This window comes from Chamaea fasciata, unplaced genomic scaffold (assembly GCF_029207755.1).
Source record: "Chamaea fasciata isolate MVZ Bird 193981 ecotype frontalis unplaced genomic scaffold, bChaFas1.0.hap1 SCAF_8, whole genome shotgun sequence".
Taxonomy (NCBI): domain Eukaryota; kingdom Metazoa; phylum Chordata; class Aves; order Passeriformes; family Sylviidae; genus Chamaea; species Chamaea fasciata.
The window spans coordinates 27,782,753-27,795,329 of record NW_027094093.1 but is presented as its reverse complement, the minus strand read 5'-3'; the positions used below and the strand labels follow the sequence as shown (position 1 = coordinate 27,795,329).

The window sequence follows — 12,577 nt, the reverse complement described above, 5'->3', positions numbered from 1 at the left end:
TAGTTTCCCTTGGTGGTCACCATGCTTACAGAGTGTCTTACAGTCATCTGATGTACATGGCAGAAGTGATGTGTGGTGTTAATGGTGCTTTAGTTTGTGACTGTGTCTGTTTAATGCTCGTAGTCTTTCCTGTCCATTCCTTGGTGGAGCTCCCTGGTTAGCTCTTCAGCCTGAGGAAGAGTATGCCTTTCACATGCACTGTGCCTGCGCTGCAGTGTGCTGCTCTAGTGAGGGCTTGCAAAAAGCAAGCAATGGCTTTTCGGCTTGCCTCAGAAGAAGTTCTTGAGCTGCTATTTTTGTGAGCAGAAAACTGGTTTGACTTGTGCTGCTCTTTTCTAACTCGGTGAGGAGGGACAGCTATGTCTGTCAGCTCCATGCTGAGCACGGCTGGAGTGGGGCTTGCCCTTTGCTCAGTGTGGCAGGGAGGCAGCTGTGGCCAGACCCACATCACCTGTGTGGGGGAAGAGGCCCTGACCAAAGGCTTTGGAGGGCAGACTTGGGAGACCCATCCTGCCTCTGCTGCAGCTCTGTTTTGTGGTGCCTAGAGTCAACTGGGAGCGCACCAGTTCCTTTCTGTAAAGTCAGAGAATTTCTCTGAGTTCTTGCAGAGACGGTGTAGGCTGGAAGGGTGCTGTTTGCCTGCATGCTGCTTTGTACAGGTGAAAGGAATGAGAAAACCAGTGATGGTGTTGATTGGTGTTACATGCCTTCTCAAACCCTCCTAAGGAGGAGTTTGGCATTGCTTTCCATGGGTATTTTTCCTAGGACCTTGTATTTCTTGCTGGAGAGAAGTGATAAAAGGGAAGTGTTAATGCTGCCGTATCTTGACTCCTAGTCCTAATTATCAAGTGATCAAGAAGAATTTTATGGAAAAGTAATGTAACTACATTAACCTGTCTTGCAAAATAAAGTTTTCACTATCTTGGATTATTTAATGAGTCACTTAAAGAAACCATCAAAGCCCATGTAAGGTCAGCACATAATTGGGTAACTCTTTAAAGAGCATGTGATCTCCCTAGTAGACCGAAGTAGCTTAGTAGCTAAAAATCTGTTTCTGGAATTGTTTTCTTCCCTACCTAATAGAATTTGGGTGACTCTGAATTAAGTCATCAAAAGGAGAGGAATTTTCAGTGATGGCTGATTTCCCTGCCCTTTTTCTGGAGAGAATGTGAATGCAGACAGCTGGCTCAAGGTTCTGGTTCTGTGCTAGTCTTGATGGGTCAGAATCTGGCCTGTAGCAGCTAATCCAAATTCCTCACTTTTGGGTGATGAAAATGTCAAGATGCAGCAGAAACCACTGCAGGGGCTGCATATCTCTTGAAGTTTTCTTTTTGTTGTTGTTTTTGTGGAGTTTTTTGTTTGGTTGGTTGGTTTTTTTAAGAAAGCGTTAGTAAAGAATCTGTGCTTTGTCTCAGTGTTGCTTTGTGGTTGTGGCATCTTTTTTGATGTGTGAATTTGGAGATGAGGAACAGAATGTACATGTGCACACTCAAATCCCCAATCGTTTGAAAGATGGAGGAGAAATCTCTTTAAATGGTGATGTCAGTATATGAGTAGGTCTGCATGGATATCTTTTTCCTGCATCAATAGATCTTAGACTGAACTACATTTGTTACTGGACTGCATGCTGGCACAGTCCCAACACTGCAGGCAGATGTGTATGAAGAAGCCAAATAATACTTCTTTCCAACATACAGTACTGCTAGAGCTCAGTGTGACAGGTTTATGATAGTAATAATGCTCTGTAGTTCCAGAGGAGGATATGAAAACTCATGAAAAACACTACCTTGTATTTCCTGTCTTGCTCTAGTGCAGGAAAGTGCTATTAACCTACAGGAGGAAAAGGATGAAGGACAAGAAGAGGCATAACTGTAGCTGCATCTGCTTCTGAATCAGTTTGTGGTGTTGATTTTGTGGAAGACTTAGCAACTTATCTGCTTGACTTCTCTTACAATGTCTGTTCTTAAGAAAAAGCAGCCACTTGATCTCTAACCTGTACTACAAGCAGTGTTATCTGGAAAGCATATTATGTTTCTTCGTGTTATCCTTGGGCATTGTTGTATTTTAAATCCTCTAAATTATGTTCTCCAGCCTGACATAGTTACTATCTGTGAAACTCAATCTCTAATTCAGCTGAAATAGCCTCTGTGCCATAGACTGCAAGAGACTTGCCAGCAGCAATCCCTCCTCCTTCCTGAATCACTTTGCCACTGACAGACTGATAGCGAAATAGTAATTGAAGCCTATTTCTGTGTGACTTTGAAGTTTTTATACTTTTATCAGATGATGTCAAGTTAAGACCTCCTAGAAAAATGAACCAAAAGCCCAATGCCATTTCTTTGCTGAAAAGAATAACTGGATTCCTGTTATGACTGGCAGTATTTGAACTTGATGTGTGTGTATGTGTCTTGCTCTCTGATCCATATTGCAGATCCTTTATTGGTATGCATGAAACACTGTTGAAGTCCGAGATTGTCATGGTCCAGTCATATAGCAAGAGTCTTTGGGGGCTACAAATTGTTGCCTGGCTTATACTACTGTACATAGAAAAGGATTTAAAAAAATAAAGTAAATTTTTCTGTTTCACAGTCTGTCAGCAGGGTCTTACAGGTGGTGACACAGAAGCTCATTAAACCTGTTTTTGGATTGGCAGGCTGCCTCTAACTAGAATATAGAAAAGTGTCGCAGGTTTTAATGAACAGTTTAAGTCAGTTGCAGCTGAAGACCTATATGTTAAGAATCAAGTAAAACAAAACGCTTTATCTAGAAATGTGGCCTGACTGATGTAATTTGAGCACTGGGGTGGAGATGGTGTTGAACTAATCGTCCTTCAGAAATAACTTCTCACCTGAATTTATTGGTTAAGCTCATTCTTATGCTAAAAGTAAAGAGTTACTGTTTCATTTTACTCTGTTTGGCATGTGCAGTAAGGCTGACTGGGATGGGAGGAAGAAGTCTGGCATCCTTTTCATGTCAGGTTAACAATGGCACTCCGTCACATCCAGCATTCTGTCTGTCTTGTTTCAGAATTCACAAGACATCAGGTTTTGGAGTTCTAAGAGTGACCATGCTTTCCCATCTCTGTGAAAGTTGTTGCTTTATTTAAAACAAAAAATAAAAGTAATGGGACATTTCAGTTTGGAATATGTGTCTCAAAGGAAATAAATCACTTTTGAAGTTACAGGAGCAGTAGGGCTTACATCACTTCCAACCTGTATGAATAAAAAGAGATGAGATGGTGTAGAGTGAAGGGTTTTCAAAGGCTTGGAGGGCACATTTTTAGAGGTGTACTTCTCTCTGGCTGATGCATATTTCAGTTAGGGCTGGCATCTAATTTGTGCTTTAGAATCCCTTAAAAATCTCTTGGAGACAAAAATAAGTAAGTAAATCCACCTTTGAATGTATGTGTGATGACCACAGGGGACAGGTGAGTCTTGACAAACTGCAATTATTTCAGTGTTTCTTCCATAAAACCTGTTTTATGGAAACATCTAGAAAATTGTTGTTCCCTTTCTTCTCTGAGGTGAAGTGTGACTCGAATTCTGCAGGCTACATTTACTCTTCTTCAAAATTTCTTTTCAGTGTTGCTTCAAGGTTTTGTGATGTTTGGGCACAAAATCTCCTTCCTCCCACTGAAATATGGCACAATATCTTTTACTTAGTTATATTAAATTAAGTTTCTGCATTTTATAGAGATACGCTGTGCAATTAACTGCTTGCATGATTATATAGTTGATCCTGTTCAGCAGAAACAAGAAGGCTGGTCTGGTTAGCAAGTGTCCAGTGAGAACAAACCTCTGGGAAAATAACATAATGACAAAACAAGGCATCAGTCTTCTAAAATCATGATAAAAATGGTTATTTAAGCACTCGATCCAGCTTAGCCATTGTTACGTTGAAAATAACGATAAGAGTTGTGAAGGAGAAAAATGTAGTAAAGGCGTTGTGAAAGGTGAGTAGAGCCTGCCCAGGAGGTGCCGCCCTGGTCTGGCTGAGCTCCCCCGGGGTGTCAGCTCTTTGTGTACCTGTGCTGAACCCTGCGTGGCTTCTTTTGTTACACTTACAGCTTCTGTTCCTCTGATCTATTTCATTCCTAAAGGCTTCTGTTTAAGATAATTAATCCAAGAACTAATGATTTAGTTGAACACTTAATTAATACCTTCTTTTATTAATTCACAAGTATTTGTGGAAACCTCTTAACGTGAGGGATGCTTGTTTGTGTAGCTGCGGCACTAGAGCATTGATAGGAGCTATTTGTCTGACTTGTTTAAATGTGTTTCTAGAGCTGGATATAGAAGCCAAAATATATGTGGTTTGTCCCTATAATTTTCCAATTGGTTTTCCACTTGTGCTGTCAGCTGCCTTGTTCTTTTCCCTTAGCAAAATGTTGGCTCCCTCAAGCAGTGCACGATGCAGAATTCCCTTCTCTTCCCTTGTTTGTGGTCGATTTTTTTTTTTTTTTGTGCGTGTGTTTGTTTTGGTTTGGCTGAGGGTTTTTTTTTCTCTGTTTTTGATTTGTTGGGGGGTGGAGGTTTGGTTGTTTGTTTCTTTGGTTTAGGGGGTTTTTTTGGTCTGTAAAATGCTTGCAGTTGAACACGTCTGGAGACTGGGTTGCTTCAGCCACAGGAACAGACATGGAACAGGCACTGCTTGAGCTGTCTTACCAGTGTCAGGCCATCCATGTGAATTTCAAGCTGAATTTTGAACCAGTGACTGCCAGGTTGTTCACCTCGCTCTGCTGTGGCTGGGCTTCCCCAGGTGCCACTTGCAGGAGTTTTTCATAGCAGTAAGTTTCTAACACAACTACAGTGGCCAGTAAAATCTCTCCAGACAGGTTTTGTTGAAGAGTTGTCCCATGGTGACTACTATCACCTCTTTCAGATCTGGAATGTCAGATGAGTTGGTTGATGAGGAGTGGTTTTTGTATGGAATTAGGTTTTCCAGACAGCTTATTAGAAAAGCCACAAGTACACAGCTGAGCCGCAGTGGGACTGCACAGCGCTTGGTGCGTGTGCTGTTTGCTCCAGAGCAGTTCTGCAGACATTGCCAAGGCAAGAAAACTATCCTTGATGTGTGCAGGTGTCCCAGACCCTGGGTACTTGTGGAGAGATAGCCTGCCTGAGATTGCAAAGCCTTTTTGGGTTCCTGACCACATGCCAGGCACCCATGTGGCCCAAGGGTGTGCCCTGATTTAGATGCATTGTGCTTCGCTATGCTGTCATATAATTGAGTATCTGTTGGACACAACTAAAAAGGCGTCTGTTTTCAGTCTGAGGGAGGAAAACAGATGTTTTATTCTCTTGTGAGAGCTCACAGTGATGCATCAGCTGTTGCTCCAGATCTCAATGATGACAGCCAAAAAGGCAAAGGGAAAGACACACAGGTCAAAAGGAGTTAAGGGGATCAACATTAAATAATTTCTCTTTCCTTTGTGTTAAGTGACATGTGTGGTTTGGTTCTGAAGCATGTGGAAAGCATTACCCTCTAAGCTAGAATTAGCTTTTAAATGGGCAGGGACAGAATCTTTTTTCATTGGTTTCCTAGACCAGGTAGATCAAAGTCTTGGGAGAGATTTAACTGCCAAAAGTCAAAAGATATTAAAAATGATGCCTGACTTGATCAAGAACTGTACTAAGAGGTGGATTTAAGACATAGTTGCAAGAGGCATGCATGGGCTGCAGAGTGGTCGAAGCTGCTGAGCCAAAAGCTGTGTACGAAGGTCTGCAGAGTGCTAGGCCTTGGCCAGTGGTGTCACTTCACTCAAATGTCCCTGTCCCTTGCAGGGTCACACAGCAGCTCAAGCAGAGGGTGTATGCTGGCAGCTGCCCAGCTTGCAGATGTGCACTGGTACATATCTGCTGATGTGAGGTCTGGTTCCACCTGCATGGGCACACTCAGGTGAGCCAGGTCAGCACTGGGACTGTCCCCTTTGGTTCTTCTTGTGGCGCTGTTTTTTCTGGGGTCCTGGTTTTAGCTGGAGTATAGCACTGATGGTAAGCCTCTGAAAGTTTTCCCTTTAAGTTTTTTGACATGAATTGAAAACCAGCTGTTCAGAGCAGCTTGGAGAGGGAGTAAGAGAGAATGGCAAAAGAAGAAACCGGTGCAGTCAACAGCTTAGACCGTAGCTCTCAGTCTTCACTGACCTTATTGAACAGTAAGCTGTGGGAAGCATCACGCTGTATGGGCTGTGCTAGATCTTGTGGCTGCTGTAGATGCTGGGTTAGATGTAGCACAGCTGCACCCCTCACTGGTGTAGGAGAGACTGGAAAGTGTTTTAACCTGTGCCTTTAAAGGTCATTCTCTGGGCTTTCTCCGGAATGGGTCAGAAGAGTATGAGTAGGATTCTGGCTGTGGTGTCTCCCTCTGTGGAATTCCTTTTTCCCACTTCTCACCCCTTTCTCTACCTAGCACCCATCTCTTCACTTTCCTGGGCTGTTGTGTCTTTCTGTGGCTAACAAAGGCATTTTAAACCTTTCTTTTTTTCTCAATGGAGTTCTTCCCTGTTGTACCATTAAGCTGTTGCTGGTTGTGTCTGGAGACACTTTTCAAAGGTGTAGGACTGTGTGGTACATGCTGAGCAGGCAGTCTGTCTGTGTAGGGTGGGAAGTGCTGTGAAAAGCTCTGGGTCTTAGGGTGTTTCCAGAGTGTTACAAAGACTGTGGCTACTGAAAATGCTATTGCATTTTTAATTGCATGTATTCCTTTCTTCCCAAACAAGGCAAGAACAAAGCTTCATTAACTGTGATCTAGCAAGAGCTGTCATCATTGAGTAAGTCTCCTACTCAATTCGGCTGCTGCTTACTCCTCACTACAGTGGCTGCTCTGCCTCCCTGATTGATCCCCAGCTTTTTTTCACATTCCCAACAGCTGGTGGGACTTTGGTGTGTCTGCACCTCTTTGGTGCCCTCCTCACGAGGCTGTCCATGCATCCTGTCATCATTGCATTGCAGTATTGCTGTTCCTCATAAAAGCTGGTGTTGAATGGTGTAATCTGGAAGTGCAGATGTTCAGAAGCTTGGGAACTGGTGATCAAGGCGAGTATCTGGATATTTGAACATCCTCACAGTTGTTACTACAATTTGTGAGCCCTAAGGGAGCAGAAGATTGTCGGTGATTATCTGCTAGGTTGTGTGCTTGCCTTGTTTTTTTCCAGATGCTGTCCAATCTCTCAGAAACACTTCTGTTCCAATTTTAAAATGTGCTGACCTTTTCTATTCCTGTAGTGTTAGAGATGGAGTTGGGGTCAGTGCTTCTGTGCTAGGAGCTTTTGAGGTGCTCCAGCTAATACGGTTCTGCCTGCAGGCAGGTTCCCAGTGTGATTTCTCACTTGCTCTGTGCACTGTAGCAGCCTTTTGCTGCTAATGGAGGGGAAGGCAATGGTATTAGGCAAAGCAGCCTGGTCTGTTAATAAGGCACATTGCTGTGCTGGCAATTGATTAGTTGCCATAATAAAGGGTTTCCGTTTTCCTACAAAAAAACGAAACAGCACAATGCAATGGTCTTTTTATTTTCCTTGCTATATTCTTTTTGCTTTTCTGTAATAGACCTCATTGTATGAAGCTTCATTGTGCCTTGAGCTCTGAGATGCAACTAGTTGCCAAAGCTACAAAGAAGTAGTGGTCCTGATCCCAAGGTGATCCCAGGGCAAGTTCTCATCAGTGCTCAGTTATAATAATTTTTCCTTCCTGGCTGAGAAGCTGTCTGTAAGTGTAAATGCTCAGCTGGGGGCAATGGAAATGTAGGAATAGTGGCAGTGTTTGTGACTAAGATATTTAACTGCTTTGTGGTGAGGAACCAAAGGCAACAGCAGTTGGTAGTGCAGGTGTTTTGTTTGGGTGTTGTTTCATGTGAAGACACTAGGCATTGAGCGCTGCCATGCAGGTATCCATAGCTGTGAGGTGCTGCATAAGCAGGACCACCTTTCTGAAACAATGGTGCTGCTGCTGTTTTTCCAGCGTTTGGGTAATTGAGATGTGAAGTAAGTGGTAACTCTGCTTTCAACTGCAAAATCTCCTGTTGTATTACCATGAGTGCTGCTTCCCTGGACACTTAGGAGACTGTAGTTTGGGTCAGTGGTGATTTACCTGCTGTGCTGTCTGGAGCTTTGACCTTGCTCAGGGTAGAAAAGCCTCCTGTACTGTACAGCAGTGACTCTGCAACTTGTGCTTCCCTCCGTCCTTTGGAGAGAGTCCAGTGGCTGCTCCTCTTCTCATCATACACAACCACTCAAGGACCAGTTTAGAATCTTTGCAAAACAGGGTGAATTACATTCCTTGGAACTTCCCCCTTCGCTTCCCCTGAGCAGAAGCTGGGTAGGGAGCAGCGTGATTGAGGGCTGACTTGGTCCAGCTCTTTCACTGGGGACATACTTGTCAGCTCTTCTGCAAGCAGATGTCTGCATTTCAGGGTGCTCATGTTCTTTTAAGCATCACCCTGTTTGTCTTTGTGGAGTTTTTGTAGTGGTAACTTTTTGCTCTGTGGTGCATTTCCTTAAATTGCTTAGAATTTTTCATGGGTTCTACCAAATCTCTGGCTTTTAGATCAAGAGACAACTGAGGGGCTTTTGTTGGCTTTTTTTACTGGATCCAGAAGATATTGGAATTTTTTTGCTTTTGCACAGGAAAGGTGCCCTTTTGTCCTAACAGTAGTGATCAAAATACATCTCTGTAGTGATCATTTCTGACAACCTTTTCTTAATGTCTCCCAACATTTAAATGACCTTAGTTCCCCTGGACTTTATTTCACTCTAGAACTAAGCAATTTAAATTGAGTTGTTCGTGTGTTTCCAGGCTTGTAAATGAAGAAGAACTTTTCAATAACCAGGTTTTTGCTTATTTTACAAATTCTTGTGGTTTCATTGGTGTTTTGGTTCACCTAATTCCATCAGGGAATTTGAGGATTTTAAAGATAATGTCTGTGACAGAATGGATGGTATCTCATCAATCTAGAGAAAGAACCCAAGAATATATATTTAAAGTTTTCCCCCATTCAGCTCTTTGACCATAGCTTGTATTCATGCCAGTAAAAACAGCTACTCTTGCTGCCTTTTTGTTTGCTGGTGTTGGTTTTGCAAATTGATGTACAAAAAAACACCTTAGCGTCTGTGTGAGGATTGTTGGGCTGAGGAGATGGACTCATCTTCCAGTGCAGATGTGATGCTGCCTTGGAAAATGAAATGTTAACTCTTGGAATGGCAGGAGGAGATTGACTATTCCAGGGTGGATGTGGTTATAGTTGTAAGCAGGTGGGATAGGGCAGTCAGCATTTCAGAAGCTGATTCCATGTTTCTCTGACAGGATTTTGGTTACTGCTGTGCTGACTCAAAATACCTGACTTCAAAACTAAATTTGCCAATATCATCCAACTTCAGCTTGGTCTTACGTGCCCAGTTCAGTTGTGAGGGATGTTTCATGTCACAAGGAATTAGGACTGCTCTCTCTCTGACTGATCAGCACTGATCAGACTGGCAGTGATGTGAGCCATCAGTCCTTGCCTTGGACATCTCAGTATGTAATCTGAAGTGTTCTTCTTTTGTTCAAAAGTATATTAAATTTATTCAGAGTATGCAAGCACTTCTCCATGTTTTTGCTTATGAATCCAAAAGATTATCTAAGCAACTGTTCAAAAAAATCCTGGTTGAATACTTAACAATTCTTTTTTTTTCATATTGAGATTTAGAAGTCTTGTCTTCCATTTCCCATCCCTTCTCCAAAAAAACCCTCTCAGACAGACTTCAAAGTGAAATAGCTAAGCTGTGTCACCAGTGGTGGCAATCAGCATGTTGAAGCAGCATGAAGCAAGCTGCTGTCACAGCTGCTGTAGAAGATCTCTCCAGCATTCCCATTTAGGTCCCAAGCTGCCAGGCATGGAAGGTTCAGCAGGAGGCCAGCAGTGTGCAAGGACTTTGTGGGGATGCACTGCTCAGCCCACTGCTGTTTCCCTGCAGAGGGGAGATGAAGGTTCCTGCAGCCACCACCACGTCCCTGCCGTGGCATGGTGCAGTGAATGGAGGGAAGGGCTTGTCACTCTTCTCCCCACCCAGTTTGTCCAGGCCATCAGGGTAGCCTGAGGCTGATTCTCTCTGGTCACTTCGTGCTCAATCAGCTGTTGCTAGATTGTGCAGCTTCTTTACCCTTTTAGGGAAGTGTGTTTAGGTGTGTCTTGTTTTAAACCTGGATGGATTTGTCCGCCATGCTTGGTGACCATGTACTGCTGGAGCAGATGATGGTGGGCTGTCTGCTCTCTGATATGGGGAGCTGCCTGCAAGTCTTTCAACACCACCCAGATATTAAAGGACAGATGCTTTGAGTTGTTTTTTGTTGACCTCTGAAAAAAAGTATTGTCTGTATTGGGAAAGGCTGTGTTACATCCTGGGAGACAGAACAAGAGACTTCTTTACTGGGAGAGATGACCTGGCAGTTGGAGAGGGGCAGTAGAAGGTTTGCTGACAGCCCTTGGCACCTACAGACAGTAGTCTGAGACAAGACAAAGCAGCAGCAGATGCCAAATGAGGTGAATACTGCGTGGCACAACTTGCTTTATTGACTGTCTTGGGGAACCTCAGGAGTCAAATGAACGAAGAGGCAGACCCTCAGGCTGAGGGCTGTCACTGCTTCTGAGATTACTCTTTTGGGGGCCTGTGTAAATAGGAGTCTAAAAGAGGTCTGGAATAGCTCTGTAGTTATCAGCATTGCAGCATTATCTGGAATTTCGGATGGAGAGCTGCCCTTCCTGTGCCTTGGTGTGGAACTGTGCCCGCCAGCTTAGATTCCCTGGGGAGAGGCCTGTGTTGGGATCACAGCAGTGGGGTGGCTGCTGACAGGGCCCATCACCGCCCCCGAGGTTCCTCCTGGACCTTGGTGTCTGTTAATTCCGGCAGAGCTTCAGGAACTTTTCCAGCAGTGAACGGGTGGGCTCTTCAGTGCAGTCAGTCCAATGCAGCCAGGGCTGGAATTCAATTAATTCTTTGTTCATTTGCCAGCCATGCCCTCGGTTGTCTGTTATCTGTCTGTAGCCGATCTGTTGACTCTGTCAATCCATACATGATTTCTACTTTCTGCCTCTGACCTTCTGAGGCAGGTGTCACATTGGGGTTGATAAATAAATCCAGCATAGTCGAGAATAACATCTACTCACCCCAGTTGCTGTTTCCTCAATAGCTGTCCAAGTACCACTGTAATCATTGTGCTAATTTATAAGGACAACAGCAAAAAGTCGTGCAAGGTTTAGCTCATCCTCCTGGCCATATCCTGGGGGTGAACTGCAGGGTATGTTTGCACTGTGCATGTGTTTCCTTTCATGTTTGAGTGATGAGTTCCCCTCACTCTTCCTGGCTTGAGGGCAGTTTGAAGAAGAGATGGATTCCTTCCTCTCCCGGGATCGAATTTATCCCTGGGGCACATCTCTGTAATTGCAGGCAGCACACTTATCTCTGTGCAGGATGCTGCCGTGATGGGACTCTGATCAGACAACTGTGAATGGCGACTGGCACTCAGAGTCCCATTGACTTTCCCTAAAAGCATCTCTCCACAGATGAGGATCTGGAGCCCACCCTCTTGCTGGGGCTCTGCTCCCGGACCCCAGCCGGGAGGCTCCCAGTGAGCCGGCTGACAGAGGCAGCGATAGCGCTTAGGGTAGCTGGAGGAGCATTTGTCAATGGTAGATTAAATCCAGTGTGCGTGATGAATGTGAAAACGAAACACAGCTTAATAAAAGCACGGGGAAAATTCTCCTTCAGTGTATGAATAAATTATGTTGAATTAAAAATTGACGGTGTTGAAGGGTCTGTTGCTGAAAGGGGAGAAGAGTGCAAGGAGCTCTTTGGAGAAGGTGAAGTTGTATGTTGAGAGAAGTTAGGATCCATGGGTTCCTATCTAGGAAGGTTTTTTCACAGGAGATTTGGCATGGAGTAGTCGGCTGTTTCCCCTGCCACACCACGCATAGTTCCCTGTGTGTTACGTAGCCCAATTTGGAGTGAATCCATGTGACGAGGTGAGGGTTTGTGGGCTGACCGCTGGTGCGCGAGTAACGTAATGTGAGGGGCTCAGCGCAGAGCGGCCCCGCGGGTGCCCCGTTCGGGCTCTGCGGGGAGCAGCGCTGTTGATGGAGGGGGGAGGGACAATGGCAGCGGTACCGGGCAGCGGTGCCGGGAGGCTGCAGGAGCGGTACCAAGAGGTCGCAGCACCGCGAAGATCCCACAAGGCGCCGTGGGGTGCCCGGTCGGGCTCGGGGCGAGTGTTGTTGAGGACGCGCCGCGCACACGCCGCGGTGCGAGGTTCCAAAAATTGCGCCGCGCACGGAGCGGGCGCTGCTGTGTTGCTTAAGGCGTTAGCAGGGCTGCTCTCGCCATACGCTCATTGAGCAGCCGCGCAACCCCCAGATAAGGACGGTTGATGGTGGCTGCGGCGCGCCGCCCGTAGCGGAACGCGAACCCCGCCGAGGTCCCGGCGAGGGGCGGCGCGCCCCCGGCCCGCCCGCTGCCCGACGCCCGGCTCGGGGGCGCGCACCGCGCGGGGCCCGGCGCGCCCGGGCGGCTCCGGCCCAGGTTCGAGCCCTTCGGCGGCGCTGCTACCCAGAG

The 12,577-nt window shown here is 45.4% G+C and overlaps 1 protein-coding gene and 1 non-coding gene across 2 annotated transcripts in view; one reads left to right on the top strand and one right to left on the bottom strand.

The window, feature by feature from the left end:
- Positions 1-12,577, top strand: part of CLASP1 (cytoplasmic linker associated protein 1) — a 171,265-nt gene that overhangs the window by 31,977 nt on the left and 126,711 nt on the right. The gene's annotated exons all lie outside the window — the stretch shown is intronic.
- On the bottom strand, positions 12,274-12,390 carry LOC136293588 (U4atac minor spliceosomal RNA). The gene has a single exon (XR_010722192.1). It is a non-coding gene; the product is annotated as a U4atac minor spliceosomal RNA (small nuclear RNA).